Source organism: Octopus sinensis, linkage group LG2 (assembly GCF_006345805.1).
Source record: "Octopus sinensis linkage group LG2, ASM634580v1, whole genome shotgun sequence".
NCBI lineage: Eukaryota > Metazoa > Mollusca > Cephalopoda > Octopoda > Octopodidae > Octopus > Octopus sinensis.
In genome coordinates this window covers 14419620-14440585 of record NC_042998.1, presented here as the reverse complement: position 1 = coordinate 14440585, position 20966 = coordinate 14419620, and the positions used below count along the sequence as shown (strand labels likewise).

Genomic DNA, 20966 nt, shown 5'->3' with positions numbered 1-20966 from the left:
CGAATATAAGGTGCCGTAAAAAAAAAGGTACTCGAAGTGATCTTGTACCTTTTGTTAAAAACAAATTGCTTCATCAGTCCAAGATTCATAAAGAGGGGAGTGAAAAAATTATTTTCCTTTTAAAATTATCCTACTATAGACTCAACCTCTGAAATTGTGTGAGAGAAATTTTGTGAGATTATATCTACATTATATGGAAGCACTCCATCAGTTACGACGATGAGGGTTCTGGTTGATCCGAATCAACGGAACAGCCTGCTCGTGAAATTAACGTGTAAGTGGCTGAGCACTCCACAGACACGTGTACCCTTAACGTAGTTCTCGAGGATATTCAGTGTGACACAGAGAGTGACAAGGCCGGTCCTTTGAAATACAGGTACAACAGAAACAGGAAGTATGAGTGAGAGAAAGTTGTGGTGAAAGAGTACAACAGGGATCACCACCATCCCCTGTCGGAGCCTCGTGGAGCTTTAGGTGTTTTCGCTCAATAAACACTCACAACGCCCGGTCTGGGAATCGAAACCGCGATCCTACGACCGCGAGTCCACTGCCCTAACCACTGGGCCATTGCGCCTCCACATATCTACACTAGTACTCAAATGATACTTATTTCATCGACTCCGAAATACTGAAAGGCAAAATCGACCGTTGCGGGATTAGAACTCGGAACTTACAGACGAGAAAATGCGACTAAGCATTTTGTCCGACGCGTTGCTATAACAACCTCTGCCAGCTGGTCATATTTTCCCTCTGAAACAACAGACCGTTAATGATATTCACCGTACGTACAGCTTTTGTCTCCCTTGAAAGTTATGCTATATCTTCCAATGGTCTTGCTTTGCTTTACTGTCCCCGAAGCGTATTGAACACGTGTATTTAATGTACCTACTTTGCTGTGCACGCAAGAAATTCACCATCTTCTGATCAGAGCAAATAAGCTACATGTGTTTATTATAGAACTATTTCTGTATGAGAATTAATGCTAACATGTTTATATTCTTCTTCAAGTTTAATTGAAAGATTAATTGATAAAGATGCATAGAAGTTTTCATTGTGCAATGAAATACATTTCAGGCTTCTGGTGAAACTGACTATAAAAAATACCCATTTTATGGCTGATATTCTTGTAGTACCATTTGGAGAAACGTCTACAGATGTAATTGCAAACCATAAAATCTTCATCTACGGTGAAGTAAAGAAAAGAAGTGCCTCTTCTCATTTACTATATGTTGCAATTTTAACTTCAGTTTGTTCACTTTTCTTTTGACTTTGATGCTAGATGTTCAGCGAACAAATGCAAGAGACATCTCCATTTAGAGAATGATTTAATACGAACGTTTTCTCACTATATTCTGTGTTGCATGAACGTATTTCAATAAAGAGGATAATGTTCCCCCTCGAGCCATACCTAGCTCATAAGGGCCGGTTTCCCGGTTTCCTTGGCGTATAGGTTCCCCACCTGAACGAGACGCCGGTCCGTCGCAGGTGAGCTGTAAGATGCAGGAGGAAGGAGTGAGAGAAAGTTGTGGCGAACGAGTCAGCTGAAGTTAACCATTTCCTTCCGCCAGAGCTGAGTGGAGCTTAGGTGTTTCGCCCATAAACACACATATCACTCGATCTGAGACTCGAATCCGTGATCCCTCGATCGCGAGTCCGCTGCTCTAGCCACTAGGCCATGTGCCTCCACTAAAGGGGATAATGGCTATATTTATTCCATATGTATTCTTTCCCGTGGACGGTGTTGTACCTTGTTTGCGCAACAACATCATGATGTATTTAGAGGTAGTATCTTCATGTTATTTTAAGGGCTGATATCTGGTAATAACGTGTAATATATCCCCACAGAATGCGATATAATTGAAATTTCTGGTTGCCTTTTTGAGGTTTAAGGGCCATACACTCTTTCCTGTTCATATTTGATTTCCACCCGCACTAAACCATATTTCGTGACCATAATCTGTCAATAAATGTTCCCAGATTTTGTCTATCTTGTTTCAGCAATCTCTATAACATTCTTAAAACATGTCCCCATCTCATTAGTATGTCACCATTTCTTGCTTATTGGCTTCTTTGATTCCTATTTTACTCTTCTGAACCTCCGTAGTCATTCGATGCATATAAAAAAAAAATCCAACTACGTTTTTATAATTAAATATTATCAAGAATGTACTCTTTACTCTTTTACTCTTTTACTTGTTTCACTGCTCTATCGTACCACCACTGCTTATATCTCTCTGAGATATTTAGAAATGTAATATTTCTATTTTAATACAAACGGTTTCTCACTATACTCTGTGTTGTATGAACATATTTCAATAAAAGGGATAATGGCTATATATATTCCATATGTATTCTTTCCCGTGGACGGTATCGTACATTATTTGGGCAACAACATCATGATGTATTTAGAGGTAGTATCTTCATGTTATTTTAGGGCTGATATCTGTTAATAACATGAAATATATCCCCACAGAAATGTGACATAATTGAAATTTCTGGTTGCCATTTTTGAGGTTTAAGGGCCATACACTCTTTGCTGTTCATTACATATTTCGTTGCTATCTCCTGCTCTATTAATACGAGAACATAACCTTCAAAGTGTAACGTGGTAAACAGTCTCAAGTCAAAGATACTATATCCTTTATTTGCACCCCACTAAAGATGTATGCATATATATATATGTAAATATACACGTATATATTATGGAAGCATACATGTATTCATATATCTGTTTCCTCCTCCTAACATTTGTTGAAGGGCCATTGGCTTGGTAGCTAGATGGCAGTGAAAATATGATTTTCAAACGCCTTCTTGGACTTCACATCATCCTTTAAAGTAAACATTCCCTTCTTAGATATTAAGGACTCTCAGTTATTTATTGTTTCAGATATCGCTATCATTTGTAGCATATGAATTATAGAGTTGCGTTTGTTCTCCAAGAATATGATTTTTATACCTTTCATCGAGAAGGTTCGGTACAAATCCTCTACATATGCATACATATACATATGCATACATACATACATACATGCATACATATATACAGTCATATATATATATATATATATATATATAAATGCATATATGGGCATATATATATATACGAATGTTTTGCGTAATGAGATAAACAACCAAGGCTGTATAGATATTAGAGCATTTATATATATATATATATGTATGTATATAGATACATATATATATATGTATGAATATATATATACGCATCTCACATGTATATACAAATATATATACATACACACACACACACACACACATATATATATATATACACGTGTGTAATTATGTACTGTGAATGTGTAGATATTTGTACATATGTATATGTCGCTGAATAAACCAGTAACGAAGCTAACATCCCAAAAACTTGTATCAATTATTGACGAAGTTCTCTGATTCTCTGTCATCTACAGAAAGCGTTGATATTTTGTTTTTGGTGGCCGTGTCCGAACCTGAACGAAAGAAAAGAACAAAACCAAACCCTACCAACGAATCAAATATACACGAGTATATATAAAACCTTACATGAACATATACACCCACACAAACAAATCAAAGAAACGTACAGGTACATACAACACGTATACAGACACACACTTTTTCTCTCTCGCTGTCTCTCTCACACATACGCGCGCACTGACTTTAATACTCAGGCGCAAGAATAATCTATCAAAAAGAAGGATAAAGGAAAAAACGAAGGAAACGAGAAAAGTTTCTTTAGTTTTGATTACATTTCTGCTTACTTTCCCTTGTGGATTAAGGGTTCAGGGTATGTCCACGCTGTTTTTATTACTCGTTTCCACTTTCTTTCTTTCTTTCTTTCTTTCTTTCTTTCTTTCTTTCTTTCTTTCTTTCTTTCTTTCTTTCTTTCTTTCTTTCTTCCCTTCGCTCCTTCTTTCTCTGTTTCTTACATTTATTTTCATTATCGTTCTTCCATACGCCATCCCACCAATGCCTCCTATCTTTCTCACTATCTGGGTCTCTCGTCTCTCTCTATCAGCCTCTCTGTCTCTATCTCTGTCTCTCTCTGTCTCTGTCTCTGTCTCTGTCTCTCTCTCTGCCTCGCTCGCTCGATCTCGTCTCTCTTTTTCCCTATCTCTTGCTCTCCCTTTTCCCTTCTCTCTTCCTCTTTCTCTGTCTCTCTGTTTCTCTGTGTCTCTGTCTCTGCGTGTCTGTGTGAATGTTTGTCTATGTGAGTGTGTGTCTGTGTGTATCTATGTGAGTGTGTGTCTGTGTGAGTGTGTGTCTGTGTGTATCTGTGTGTGTGTGTCTGTGTGTATCTATGTGAGTGTGTGTCTGTATGAGTGTGTATCTATGTGAGTGAGTGTCTGTGTGTGTCTCTGTGTGAGTATCTCGCCCCCCCCCTCTATCATGATAACAAAACTAACTTTTGTTACTTCTTTACTTTCATTATCTCATAGATCTCACGACGTGGCTCGCCAGTGAGTGACTGGGTAATCTTGAATCTGTGTCCAAAGTGTTATTGAGCAGCGAGGCAAAGAGAGATCGATTTTTGTGTTTGTACATGTCGTATCTGCGTATCCGTATGTCTGTGTGGTGTGCGTGTGTATGTATGAATGCGCGTATGCATATGTCTGTTTATATGTGTGTATTTGTTTGATCACGCATATGTGTGTCTATGCATGTGTATGCAATTTTATAAGACCTAACCTTGCCAGAGTTACGTTTCTAAATCAATAATGAATTATCAAATCTTGGCACAAAACGTCCTTTCATAACAAAAAAACACATGGATGCGCGTTGAAGCATCAGACTTGATAACAAATGTTCATTAATATGGCTTTTGCTTTAATGGATACTCTCCCGGTTTGTGTGATATACCACACAACCTGAAGGTATTTTCTATTATGATTTTCTGCTTTCTCGTTCTTCTCTTGTCTTCCACTCTCGTATTTTCTCTTTAATCTTTACGAATCCTCACAATTTTGAAGTAGATTAACTCTTTTTGGACATCGTTAGGTTGAGTATTTGGAAAATACAGTATATACACACCAGCATACACACAAACACGCAACGCAAACACGTATGCCTGTACATACAACAAGTATAAATGTTTGTTTGTATGTGTGCCTGTGTGGGTATCCGTGTAGACACCCACATGCGCAAACACGTACACAAAGAAACACATACACACACATATTTATGAACATAAAATAAATCACTTAACTACTACAGAACATGTAATTATAAACTGCAATTAAAAGCTGAAATATTTCACTGTTGTTATCGAGTTTCTGGTTAAATCCCCTCCTCTTTTTTAGCAGAAATTATTTAAATCACAGGCTTACAAGGTGACAAGTATTTAGTCAAATAAAGCTGGTAAGTTCTAAAAATTATCTTTAAATATTAGCTTCAAATAATGTCACAAGGCCAGGGATTTCGGTGGGGGTTAAGTTGATTACATCGACTCCAGTGCTCAACTGGTAATTATTTTATCGACCCTGAAAAGATGAAAAGCTTAAGTCGACCTCGGCAGAATCTGAACTCAGAACGAATAGACGGACGAAATACCTATTTCTATTTCTTTATTGCCCACAAGGGGCTAAACATAGAGGAGACAAACAAGGACAGACAAACGGATTAAGTCGATTATATCGACCCCTGTACGCAACTGGTACTTAATTTATCGACCCCGAAAGGATGAAAGGCAAAGTCGAGATCGGCGGAATTTGAACTCAGAATGTAACGGCAGACAAAATACCTATTTCTTTACTACCCACAGGGGCTAAACACAGAGAGGACAAACAAGGACAGACAAACGGATTAAGTCGATTACATCGACCCCAGTGCGTAACTGGTACTTATTTAATCGACCCCGAAAGGATGAAAGGCAAAGTCGACCTCGGTGGAATTTGAACTCACAACGTGCGGCAGACGAAATACCGCAAAGCATTTAGCTCGGCAAGGTAACGATTCTAGCAGCCCACCGCCTTAATCTACCATTAAATAATGCATATTTAAAATATAGATTAAGAAGGACTTTAAATCTGCATCAGAGACTTACATAACCTCGGGCAACTTTGAAAGTTCCAAAGAACTTCTAAGTTAGCCTTCCAATAAAATTGCTGCGTAATTATCCTGTACGTCGGATAGCGTTGTGATATTTTATACATTTTCCCCCACAATAAATCTGATAAATCTGATACGGTGATAGTATTTCGAAATTAGCTCAGTTTATAAATTTATCAAATGACAGAAGACATTTAAATTTTCCACTATGATATAAAATAATTCAGATCGCAAAGAATTTGATTTGGAAAATTCTACCACTGATCACAATATATTGGGTTGTCCGGAAAGTTCATGCCGATTTTTAAAGGAAAGAAAAAAGGTCAATAAATACTTGCCATTACATTTTTTAATCAACCAAATATGAACCATTTTGTTGCACAATTCGTCTCCATCTTCCTTTTAACTTGGAAATACCCTCTTCTCAGAATTGAGGTGGTTTCATGGTTTCTTTTCACGTCATCCAAGGAATTGAAATTTTTACCATTAAGACTATTCTGCAGAGACCCGCATAAGTGGAAATCCGAAGAAGCCATATCTAGTGAATATGGAGGGTCGGGTAACACATCCCAGCCGAGCTGCAGCAATTTTTGTCTGGTTCCCAAAGCATCAAGTGCCGAAAATGAACTGTCTTACCTTCCATTTTAAAGGGTTACAGATTTAATACAGGTTCTAGGAACATAAACCTTCTTCCACAAAAAGATAGCTGAAACTGTGCTGGACTCTACCATGTTCTAAAATAAGTCGAAATGTAAGCTACTATTAATCGGGACGAATGTTCCAGACAACCCAATATTAAGTTTTTTTTGTATCTTGATAATTTAATCGCCATATATGTGAACAAGTGCAGCGATGAATTCTTTTCTTTGAATGTCTAATCGAATGTGTTGTGTGTATATATATTTGCTCTTAAAGCTGAAATAAATTCCTTTATTGTGTCATTTGAACTCCACTTTGTCACAATATGCTAACTTCTTCTTGGTGTTACTGTTTGCCGTGGCGATGATGAAGAAAGACAAAGTTTATTACTCGTATTAACACTTACCTACTTACAAAAACAAACAAAAAGAAAAGCACAAATACTCCAAACACACATAAAGCAAAATAAAATCTTCCTTAGTTTGACGGTTTTTCATATTCGTGGCTTATTCGAAACATTGTCTCTAAATGTTCTCATCAACCCTCCAAATAACGAAATATTTGTCGTTGACAAACATATTTTAGACAAAATTATCTTTAAATTTGTCAGGCCACGAATTTATATTTAAGGAGGAACAGTTCTACTGTGATTATTTTATTTAATCAAACAGAAAATTAAATATACGAGGGGTTGCTGAAAAATTCCTGGTTTTAGGGGTTTCACGAAAAACCTCATTGGAGGCCCAGCTTTCGAAGTTCTGTAACAGAGCTTAGAAAAACTGAAGGAGCGCTGCAATAAGTGTGTGAATCTGAGAGGGGAAATATGTTGAATAAAAGCATAACTGATTCTCCTGCATTTTCTTTTAACCAAAGCCAAGAACTTTTCAACCTTCGCCCCATGTAATTGCAAATTGACAGTACAAATCGTATAGTTGATTTGTACCTTCCATTTCTAAGCTTCTAAATGGTTTAAAATTTGATAAAAACTAATTTATTATTCTGAAATTAGCGTCATCGTGCACGCAAGGAAGGTCTTGTTTTTGAAGACAATGTTTAGATAGAGTGCAATTGTAATGAGTTATTTGATGTAGTTATGGATAAAGCGCCGATGAAACTGAATTATTTGATGTGGTCTCATAAGATGGAACTGACGTTTGTTTATTTGAGACGTTTGTGGAGTTACGCTCAGTGTGAAGCAATATCAATCTACAAAGCTTCGGTTATTATAAAGATGAAAGCTTCTTAATTTTTCGCCATTTGAACGGATATCACTTAATAAATGTTCTAACTAATTCATTTAAAGAGTTTAACTGAAGAATTAGAATCATTACCCACAACAATGGAGCCAGTATTATAGATATAACGATGGGCAGATAAACATTCACCTTAAAGGAAGCTAAATGAAAAATTAACATATATTAATATCTTCCTCATTTCTCTCCCGTAGTTTTAAAGAATCTATTGAATAATAGGAGTGACTGTATCTCTTGTTGCAAAAGTCTTTAATCATGTTTCAGCCCTCTTATAATAACTCTTTACAAAAGTGACGATTCCTTGAAGACACACGATGTATAATACCTCGTAATACCTTATAATACCATTAAAACTACTCAAGCGAAGTATTATCTGGTCTAATCCTCCTTATGCGTGGCAGTCAACATCACCTGAACTTTCTTAAGCTTCGTACAGAAGCATTTCCAAATACGTTACAGAAAATAGTTAACAAAATCACTTTGTAAATCACAGCTCCGTGAGTAACCTTTAAATTCTAATTTCCATCATTAGCCATAGAAACTACAACAGACTTCCATCATTTAACGCACTCAAAGAAATGGTGCCCACATAAATTTTATATCGCAACAAATTGCGGATATCTTGTACCAAAGTAGGGTTTATAGGCTAACAGAAAATACCTATTTAAGCTTAACGAGACGTATTTTTAAGGGCAGATACACGGATGTCACTAATTCGTTCAGTCTCTCTGACTATGTATATCGGCTAAAGACGAAGATAACACCAACTATGCATTGCTGTGATGAGTGGCAGAATTGCTTATATCATATTCTGGACAATCCTGATAGTATTGTTTATGAGGATGCGAAACGTTCTTCGTTTTTACATCTCGCATAAACTTGCTGAATTCAAGGCATAAGCTAATGTGAAAACAAAGCCATTTAAAAGGTCACTCCTAGAAATTTATCCTATTCACAAGTCAATACGCTACAATTCTATTAGTGCAATTTTTTTTTTAATTTTGCCAATCCTATGGATTTAGAATTCCCTATCTTAATCCGTATTTTGTGCCAAAAGCTCTCACCTAAATATTGTTCAATGGTATTTCGCAAAAGACTGTAAAATCTTATGTGATGAGTTTTTCTTAATCATGTTAAATGATCTCGAATCTATTTGCTGAAATCTGGAGCATATTTGTATTCTATTCTAGTTTATTTTATTCATTTATTTAAACAACGATTCAGCTATTTTCTGTGTATTGTTAATATAAAGGATTTATTCCTAGGCCTATATGTTTTACTGCTCCTTACTTTTTCTATTCTTTATATTTCTCCATAACGTAAATGACCCTTCATTTCTACTTCATTCTCTTTCCATTTAGAGCTAAGTGTTGTTCAAATGCATTCTGCAGGAGAATGAGGGCCATCAAACGTATGATACCGTCTTTTTGTTTGTTTTTTAACGTATTAAAAATGAATTTCATTCTGGTTGGAGAACCATGTATATCTTTAAATTTATTTTCACTCCATTTGTAATATATTTTATATCATTTGTATTTTAAGCAACAGTAAATTATTGTTTTCCATGTTCAGAGTTATACATTTCTGCTTTGCTTTATTTCATAATGTAACTCTGGTTCTTCTCTCTCTCTCTCTCTCTGTCTCGCCTTCCTTTACAATATTCTATTATTCGCTTCTACACTTTTCTCTAATATATATGTACAATATCTTTGTTGTACTTGACAAATATTTCCTACTTCCTACTTGTTCTGCCATTCAACTTTATATAAATCCAAATTCATTCTCATGTCTTCTCGGAATCTCGATCTATATTCATTCATTTCTTTCCCTTCCTAAGTTGTTTTCGCACTTCTCTTTAATAGACTCAACAATTCTCCACAAATATCATTGTATCCAATCTTATACAGTGATTGAAGCACTTCATACAATTTATCTCTTGTATACCAGTAAATTTTCTCGTCTTCCACACTTTCTTTGCTTTCTTATTTTGCTCTATTTTCACGAACACAACACTGATCCATCTTACTATGTCTATGTATGTACGTCTCATTGTTTTCTTACTTCATCCATTTTGCTTCCATTCTCTCAAGCTAATCCTTTTGTCGCCTTCAATGTTTGATATTAAATGTTGCAATCTCAGTAATGACATATCTCCCTTTGACCCAAATATTTCTAATCTTTATAAACCTATATTTTTAGATAATGAATTCAGTTGTGTTGAAAAATACTTGCACGAAACTCGGAGTAATAATATTTACAAGACTTGATTTTCATTAATATTAAAATAAACATTCGACTTACTTAGCCTTGGGTCCTCGGCGACTGATGGAAGCGTCGGTGGTGCCATTTGACATACAGTGTGTTTTCGGAATTCAAATTGGGTGGAAATCAGCAATCAACGAACTTTAGCACAATCGATTTCTTTATCCTCGTTCTTCATCTTCTCCCCTCCTCCCCTGCTGCTGATGCTGCTCTTCCTCCTCCCCATCCACACCTCCTTCTTCTTCATATCATGTTTAAAACTCCAGATACTGTACTAAACATTATGGTTAGTTTCTTCTCTCCGGAATATTTTCCTTACAACAATCTTTCTTGTAGGTATCGACTTGCAACAGTTTGAACGGGGACTTCGAACACTAAGGGCATAGCTTATTCCAGAATCAGAAACAAATAGTTGTAATACATCATTTTGACGATTAGTTTTAAGGATTTCATTTATGTTAATGATTTTGCTTTCATACGTTATCCTTCTTCATGCTGGACAGCTACATTCTTAGCAAAAAAAAAAATGCAGATTAGAGCAATTATACTGTACTTGTTTAAATAAAATTCAAAGCAGCGAGTAATATCAGCCAAGCGCTTTACCATAGAGCTAGGAACTTACATTTGAACGTTGGTGCCAAAAGGTTTGCAACACAAATGATAGGCGCTAAGATGAGTGTTGCCGAGGACGATTTTCTGCTACTGACAGCAACCAAATTGAGAGCCATTATTGAAGCAGATCCACGAAAAACAATCCAAAAGGTTATGGAAGGAAGAAAAGTTAAGCATTCAATAATTGTTTGACATTTGCGTTTGAATGGTAAATCAAAAATGTTCGACATATGCTGCAGCAGAAGCGGAAAGGAAATAAATACATCATAACGAGTTTTGCTTTCTGCTTCCTTAATACAACGAAAACATTGATTCTACTTTTTTTTTAACACACTGGGAAATGTGACAAAAAACTGCATTCTATGCTACAACTAACAGCTGCCTGCGGAGCGGAAATACCAAGGTGAAGCACCCGCTTACTTTTCTAAACCGAAGCTGCATTTCAAAAGAAAGTTGTAGTCACGGTTTGGTGGTCAGCAAAAGAATCCTGTATATACAGTTTTAAAGCCCATAGAAAACATTACATCACAGAAGTATTATCATGAAAAGGGAATGCTTCACCGATTGCAATAGACTCGACTCTTCTCTCCATAATGCTGTAGAAAATATACAAATGGCTTTGGCGAAATCCAACGAAATGCACAAAGAAGTTCATGTCAAGTGGTTTACTTTACAAAACTTCCTCTTTCGATAATTTTCTGCAAAAGTAACAGCTTGAAACGCCTTCAACAACCAATCAACGATTGAAAATGCGTTGGCAGGATTCATCGGTTGTAGGACTCTAGAATTCTATGCTGTCAATAAATTTGTTTCTTGTAGGCCCAAAACGTGTAGTCTCCGCCAATACACGGATTAGGATTGATAATTTATTTGTCGACTCCAAAAGGGTGAACATTGAAGTTGACTGCGGCGGAATTTGAACCCAAATCGCAGAGTGTTAAAAGCAAATACCACAATGCACAATAGTTTCTGCCAAATCACTGACTTTAAAATCGTTGCAATATGCTTGAAAAAACCAAAAAGTGGGGAACATATTTTTGTTGTTTTATAACAGCGGCTCAGTCACAGGTAACACATGGTTAAAGAAAGCAAGTAATAGTTATTATCATAAGCTTATCAAAAGTCAGCGATCCGGCAGAATCGTTAGCAACGTTGGGTAAAATACTTCACGGCGTAATGTCTGTTTTACCGTCTGAGTTCGAATTCTGCTAATATGGACATTTTTACTTTCGGGGTCGATACAATGAGTACCAGTTGTATTACAGATGTAATTCCTTCCCACCAAATTTTCAAGCTTATTAGAATGAAAGGTAAGGTTGATCCTTCAAAGATTCGAACATAGATCGACGAGATTATATACCGAAAGCCATTATATTCCGGAGTCGTATTATTTCTAGACAACATTATTTACATTCAGCACTTCGTTTTGGTATTATTTCTCACTAGATTTCATTCATTTATGCAAAATGTGTTATATAGGTGTTATAGGAGTATGGGGATACACGAACATACATTAAAAACGTAGAGTAGGGTAAAAATGAACTCTTTATTGAAATAAACAAATTGTAGGTTCTCTATTGAACAAGTAACCTCACCTACGCGCTGTCGATTTTAATAGTAAAAATAAAATTGCCGTAAACATCTGCGAGCAAAGTTTGCTTCAGCAATCACTCTGCTTTGTGGAAGCACATGGCCTAGTGGTTAGAGCAGGGGAATCGCGGTCGAGGGATCGCTGGTTCGAATCTCAGACCGAGCGATATGTGTGTTTATGAGCGAAACACCTAAGCTCCACGCGGCTTCGGCAGAAGGTAATGTCGAATATCAGCTGACTCTTTCGCCACAACTTTCACTCACTCTTTCATCCTGCATCTTGCAGCTCACCCGCGACGGACTGGCGTCCCGTCCAGGTGGAGAACCTGTACGCCAAGGAAACCGGGAAACCAGCCCTTATGAGCCAGGCATGGCTCGAAAAAGAACAAACGATCACTCTACTTTATGTAGTTCTCTCCTCAGGTTCGACGTCCTCATCTCAGTTTGACGGACGAGAAAAGCCGTCATGGATCGAGCTCACCGGAAATCTCAACATAGACTGGCTCGAAAAGAAATCCGACAGCGACTTCTTCTTTTATGTTCTTCATGTCTGTGTCGCAACTGGAACATATTGAGACTTGTTAGGAGTGATAAAGCAGTGGACCATGCAGTCTAAACTATTAGCATCGCAGAAAAACAAAAGGATTATCGCGTCCGGAGCCCAATACATAAAGTAGAGTGATCGTTTGTTCTTTTTCGAGCCATGCCTGGCTCATAAGGGCTGGTTTCCCGGTTTCCTTGGCGTACAGGTTCTCCACCTGGACGGGACGCCAGTCCGTCGCGGGTGAGCTGCAAGATGCAGGATGAAAGAGTGAGTGAAAGTTGTGGCGAAAGAGTCAGCTGATATTCGACATTACCTTCTGCCGAAGCCGCGTGGAGCTTAGGTGTTTCGCTCATAAACACACATATCGCTCGGTCTGAGACAGGCCTTATCTGTGACAAGAAACCGACAGGCCTTATCTGTGACAAGAAACCGGCATAATCAAGGTTTGTTTTAACAACATGGATCAGTTCAGTGTGGTGACAAAATGCTCCATATAATAACGAAAGAGTGGATGCAATTCGAACTCATAGAGACTAGCACCAGATATATGCAGATAAGCAGTTAACACGCGACGAGATCGAAGAAGCGGACAAATAAATTGTGTTATAAATTCTTGAATTGAAGCCACTGACTTTAAACATTAGAAATTAAGTTTGAATTGCTGCGCTAACATCCGATCTTTCTATTAACTCCTCCCACGTAACATACGTACATACATTCAAACATACATACAAATGTATATATATATATGTGTGTATATATATATATATGTATGTATATCACTCAATCATCCATTCTGCTGTATTGTCATTCCTCTCAGTGAAACTTCTCTTGTGTCGTACTGCGTTTCTTTCTCAGTCTTCATCATTTGACTTACACACACAACACACACACACACACACACACAAACACACACACACGCACACACACATACACACAGACACACACACACATTTATATATATATGCGTATATATACATGCATACATGTACGCGCATGCGTACATACATACACACATGCATACTTGCATACATAATACACACACACACACACACATATATATATGTATATATGTATATATGTATATGTGTATGTATATGTTTATGCGTGTATGTGTGGGGGGTTGTGTGCATATGTGGGTGTGTATGTGTGTACGTGTGTGTGTGTGAGTGTGTGTGTTTTACTTTCCTTTCAATTTCTTCACGAAATTCTGAAAAGATCCTTCTTTATTTTCTTGTCTTTTGAGGTCGGTTTATTACGCAGTATTAACGGAAGATAGGAATAGTAGCCAAGAAAAGCGATAGTAGATTTAGAAAATTAGAAAGAAAGAGAAGAAGAAAGAAACACAGAGCGTGAAAGGAAGTTTAAAGAAAAACCTGAAAAACCGAAAGCTAGGAACAAAGCGAGCAAAGACGCCTTTTATGAGATCGATAACAATAATATTAGTGGTCAACGTTAGCCAAAACCTATCCCCATAAAAGCATAGAACCCAGCTCTCCTATAGCCAGCCAATAGGTAGCTAACTGGCTATCAAAGTGGCCGCACTAATAGTCAAAATCGGCTGGAGTGAGCCCAGCTGTCAGAATATCTGATAAATCACAACACTGATTGCTATCGAAGCAAAAGGCTCATTTTATATCCCTTATATTATCTGTTGCAACATAAAACCTTTGTAATGACCACTCGAAACAGTTAGAATATCGAATAACACACACACACACAAATGCCATCTCTTTTGCTTTCGCTTTCGCTTTCGGTTTTTTCGTTTTCTTTTTGTTTTTTCTTTTGTATATGTTCCAATCTTTTGAATTGCCATTCCCTCATCCACACTAAATTGCAAACTTAAGTGATACAACTTTTTACAGCTCGTTCTTTATCCCTGCTCCCAGCATTCACTCTTTCTTTCATTCTTTCTTCCTTTCTTTCTTTCTTTCTTTCTTTCTTTCTTTCTTTCTTTCTTTCTTTCTTTCTATCTTTCTGTCTTTCCTTCTTTCTTTCTTCCTTTCTTTCTTTCTCTCTTTCTTTCTTTCTTTCTTTCTTTCTTTCTCTCTTCCTTTCTTTCCTTCTTTCTACCTTTCTATCTTTCTTTCTTCCTTTCTTACTTTCTTTCCTTTCTTTCTATCTTTCTTTCCTTCTTACTTTCTTTCTTCCTTCCTTTCTTTCTTTCTTTCTTTTTTCTTTCTTTCTATCTTTCTTTCTTTCTTTCCTTCTTTCTTTCACTGTCTCTGTCTGTCTCTCTGCCTGTCTTTCTGTCTCGGCCTGTCTGCCCCCACCAACTCTCTCTCTCTCATCTCCAGCTCTACCGCCGCCACCATCGCCTCTACATGTAACTCAATTCACTACCAGTCGTTATTTCATTGCAATAAGAAGTCTTCAATTTCAAAAAGAGGGGAGGGGGCGAACTAAATAAATAAACAAAAAAAAAAAGGAAAACTTTCAGTTTTCCATAACACTTAGTGCCAAATGGCCGATCAAATTAAATTTTGCTCATTCACCTGAAAATCTACACATTTCTATTAGGATCGTCTTTACTATTCTTTCTTCATATCTACCTCACTTTCTGTCACTAATTCCCGCGCGTGAGCTCGTAAACGCGCGCACGCACGCACACCAGGCCAAACCAAATACAGACAGACACCCCTCCACCCCACACGCACTGATAAGCACCTATACGTAATCACACATGCACCATACGCACTCTTTTCTAAAATAATCATCACAAACTCATATTTCTTTCAGTTTGTGTGTGCGTATATATATATGTGTGTATGTATATATATATATGTGTGTGTGTATATGTATATATGTATGTATATATATGTATATATATATGTATACATGCATATATATATATATATATATATATATCACCATGTATACACACATACATTCATATAAATATATACACATATATATGTATATATATGCACATATACATATATATAAACACACACTCATATATATATATATATATATATACACACATATACACATAATACACTCATATATATATATATACACATATATATGTATATATATGCACATATATATATATATACACACACACACATACACAAATACACTCATATATATATACATATATATATATATATATACATATATATATATATATACATATATATATATATACATATATATCACAAACATTATTCAAGCACGGGTATGAATGTGTTTATTAGTTTGTTTGCTTACGCTTGCCTCTGCGTGTGTGCGTGCGTGCTTGCGTGCATGTATGTGTATGTGTGTGTTTGTGTGTATGTATGTGTGCGCGCGTGCGTCCGTGCGTACGTCTGTGTATATGCGCTTCTGTATGTAATGCAGATATCGAACATTTCAATTGCAGCATCATATTACAACGCTTCATAGCTTGGCATTACCAACTTCTTAGCTTCATTCTTCGAAACGTTACTCTTTCTAGCTCTGTAATTGATATTTAGATGTGATAACACCCGACATATAAGAATGTATATACTCCAATGGCCGTCAGCGTTAACTAAACTTCATTATCACTTCTGTGTTCCTGATGGATTTCTTTCAGTATTATTCCGATAGATCCTATTCATTTTTCCTTTCAAAATTTATTTATTTAGATGTTTGGATGTATAAGTCCTCTATACATCAAAACAAAAGTAAAAAAATCCTACATGTAACTATTGTTCGCCAGTTAACGTGTGTGTAGATATATATGTATGTATGCATGCATGTTATGCAAACATGTGTTTGGGTGAGTTCTGCAAGTGCGTATGCGATTGTGTGTGTGTGTACATATGTTCCTTCGTGTATGCATAGAGATACACATACAGACAAGCAAAAGCAAAAAAAAAAAAAAAAAATCAAAAAAATCAAAAAAGTGACAAGACAGGTCAGGCTCAATATCAAATTATTAGCTTGGCGTTTGGTGAAGTAGAAAGAGTTAATTATCAAGTTTCGAAAGTTGTTCTTCTTTCGAAAACTTGTGTACATTGATTGGAAAGAGAGAATGAAAAAAAAAAAAGAAATAAAAATGCAAAGAAACATTTTTCGAAATTAAAAGGAAGAAGCCATATGAGAATACATAGTAGCCATATATATATATATACATACACACACAAACACATATATGATGGTGGACTCTCCCTACGGTTTCGACGTATGTGGCTCCGACAACATAGTCTTTCTTAGTCAATCATAATGCTTCAGTGGAATGTGACATTTAAGTCCCGCCAACGATTTGCGAAGTAGGCCGCAGATGCTGCAAGTATGAGGATTACAGGTCAGTGCAGGTCAGGAGCAAATACCCCGAAAGGGTATTACCCTGAAACTAGTCTGCAGATGCCTGGCCAGCAAAGGAAGCGGCTGACCTCCTCTGTTGGAAGGTTATAATGGACACAGATTCGTGTGTTACATAGCTAGCTAGAAGCGGTGGCCTCTTGGAGCTAATCAACGGCAGCATTCGTCCTATATTTATGGACTGCCATACTGCCATATTAGCTTGGCGATAACTGTTAATATATACATATATATATATATGTATATATATATATGTACCTTTCATGTACCTTTCATGTACATGTTGCTAAACTGACAATGAAATGTAGACGGCTGGCTGGATGGATTCTTAGAACCTTTAGAACAAGAGAACAAAAAACCATGATGGTCCTCTGGAAGACACTTGTCCTAAGCCACTTTGACTATTGCTCTCAGCTATGGTCACCATCCAGTGTCAAGTTGATCACAGAACTTGAGGCGATCTAACGAAGCTACACAAAGAAGATAGCCTCTATGCAGAATGTAAGCTACTGGGAAAGACTCAAGAGATTAAAATTATATTCTCTGGAGCGTAGGCGGGAAAGATATGCCATAATATACATCTGGAAGATCCTGGAGGGAAGTGTCCTGAACTTTGGCATCGAGAGTTACGCAAATGCCAGAAATGGGCGCCACTGCGTGGTGCCTAGGACTCCAAACCTGCCATCAAGATGTAGGACAAGATTCTGTGATAGCCTGGGCTTCCGAGGCCCACAGCTCTTCAATATCCTCCCGAAGAACCTGAGAGACCTGCATGGGGTGGATACAGATGTCTTTAAAATGAAGCTGGATCTCTTCCTGTCAGGTGTCCCAGATGAACCAACTTCACGGCAGGAGGGGCAGATGAGGGCAGCTGCATCGAACTCTCTCATGCACCAAATAGCAGTTGCTAGAAAGCCTCCATGAAGTGAAACCAAGTAGCAACCAAATGGCGGTGCCCCAGCATGGCCACAGCTCATAAGCTGAAACTAGAATCAATCAATCAATCATATAATATATATATATATATAATATATATATATATATATATATATATACTACTAATATAGGATCAAGTTTTTTTCTCTACAGAAAAAAATTCCATCAAGAAATGTGGCAGCATATTAAAATACCTTTACGGTTAAAATTATAAACAACTTATAAGTAAGGGCTAAAGGAAATTATTTCAAAGCCAATATGCTGATAACAGACTATTAAATCGTCAATTTCCACATATAATCTACTCGCTACAGCAAAAATCGAAGAACTGAAGTCGGGCAAGCTGGCCGTTAGAATTTTAAAAATTCGTTATCTCTATATTGAATTGATTCAATAACGAATTTTAAAAATTCTAACGACCAGCTTGCCCGACTTCAGTTCTTCGATTTTTGCTGTAGCGAGTAGATTATATATATATATATATATATATATATATATATATATATATATATATATATATATTATATATATATATATGATATATAAATGTATGTATATACACATACATATATGTACATCCCTACATATATATGTATATATACATGCATATATGGGTACAGGACATCAACAAACTTTGAACATAATGAGAAACGAAAACATAAAGACAAAAACATAGAAACGAACTTTTTTTCAAACAACGAAAGAAAACCCCAAGAGAAACGAGACATACAACACAAGGAATATTCCCCTTCTTCAGTTGTCCTTTTTTCATCTACTCTGCGTTTCGAAGGTAAAGACAAGACGCGACTTCGTTGAAACGGTCCTTCCCGCAAAGCAAATTAAATAAAGTTTGGGATTTTTTGCGGAGGGTGAAAGTGGTTACAAGAACAGGACAGTGAGAACAAAACAGTAAAACAATAAAAAGTAAAAACAGTAAAAGACAGAACAATGAGAAGAAAACAATAAAAACAAACAATGAGGGTTGTTAAGCCAAGACGATGGAAAAATTATTCTGAACGTTCAAGGAGACGGGCTTATGAAGAGACAAGATAAGCCCGTCTAGTCTTTGTGAAGGTAGTAGTCGGAAAGATAGCTTCCCTCTCATCACGTGTCAGCGACGAGAGAGTCGAGGAGGAAGAGTGAGAGAGAGGGAACGGTGAAGGGGAGAGGAGACACCGTGGCACCCGGAAGCGTTTTTCATCGCTCTGTTTAGTAAGTAGTTGAAGAAACAGAAACCATATCAACTCAGAAATCTTTAAATTTTGGTTCCAAATTCCTGCGAAAGCTGCGATGAGAAAGCAACAGAAGATTAATTTTGACCCCATAACGCCTGCAATAACCTGTGGAAAAAGAAATGATTTCTCGTGAGTACAGTATAAAGTTCTCCTGTGATTCTATTGAATATATGCGCACGCACACATGCATTCTGCGATTTTATTAAATTCATAGAGCACCCAAAATTTACGCACACACTTTTGAATTTTCATTCATGTATCCCTATCGAAAACTCTCCCTTTAAAACTAATGGCCGCATATATAAGACTATATGTATCAAACTATCACAAAATTTCGCAAAACCAAACATACTTCACTTTCGAACTACAAATTTCCTTATGAAAACAAAAAGTTCTGCACTATCATATACATATCGTATAATATTTTGTCTTCAAGCATCTGTAAATATTTATCTCAAATACAAATACAATCTACACTAACTCTTCACTACTGATGCATATGTTTCTACACAACTAAACATTAACGCAAGGAGTAAATCGATAATTAACAAACAAATATATTAAAAAAAGCAAAAAAAACAACAACTCTAAGATGACTACTCAACAACAAAAATCTATAGAAAATTGGTCAAAGAATGAAATAGACCTTCTGATAAATTCATGGTTCTGTCTTGCTCGAACGGAAAACATAGACACATCATGCCGCGACCTAATAGCCAGACGTACAATTCACCTTTTCAGAGATCGCTCCGAGAAGCAGATTCAAAACAAACTTAAACACATTGAAATGGCATTTAAATTCATTAACGGACATTTTGAAAAACTCCAACGGGTTTTTCTCTTCAAATACTGGTCAACACCAAGAACAACAACAACATCAACAACAACCACCTCGGTAACCACAATAGCCATCACAGCAACTACAACGACCACTTCAGCAAAAACAACAACAATCACCACCACTACCACCACAACAACAACAACCGCAGCAGGAACAACTGACCCTGCCTCAACCTTTAACACTCCTTAATTCAACTTCAATTGACGGCCTACTTAATGAAACGGTCAACTTCTCAGACTCCAGCTGTTCACAGTCCATTTAACCAGAGTTTGTTATCCACCCATCATATCTTCAACAGCAGCAACAATTACAGCAGCAAGAATCACAACAACATCAACAATTACAGCTACAACAACCACCTCAAAAACAGCAACAGACACAGCTTCAACCTACTACATTTCCAATTTGTGATAAACCAACTAAATGCTTGAAGACCCCTTAATGAATTTGCCAAACACTTTTTGTCAGTGAACAGGTCGCGGTCTTAAAGCGACGAAAATATTTTGACAAATTAAACTTAAATGTTGAAGTGAATCGAACGGCTTTTGTGTGTTTCTTAAATGGCTTACAAACACCTTCCACGCTGCAATTGTTTTCGTTTCAGCACACGATCTCAGATCAAATCACTTGCTATGCAAGTACATCTCCGTAAATGTACACAAATTAAAATCTATGCCTCTTACAGCCTATACACGAAACCCCCAAAATATACCGCTATT

General features: G+C 36.8%; 1 long non-coding RNA gene across 1 annotated transcript in view; it reads right to left on the bottom strand.

Annotated features, from left to right (window-relative positions):
* The window catches only part of LOC118762238, a 20206-nt gene extending 234 nt beyond the window's left edge, over window positions 1–19972 (bottom strand). Inside the window, exons 1-2 of the long non-coding RNA XR_004997991.1 lie at window positions 19960–19972; window positions 19884–19886 (exon numbers count right to left, since the gene is read on the bottom strand). This is a non-coding gene — a long non-coding RNA (uncharacterized LOC118762238). The remainder of the gene's footprint in view (window positions 1–19883; window positions 19887–19959) is intronic.
* Between the last annotated feature and the right edge of the window lie 994 nt (window positions 19973–20966).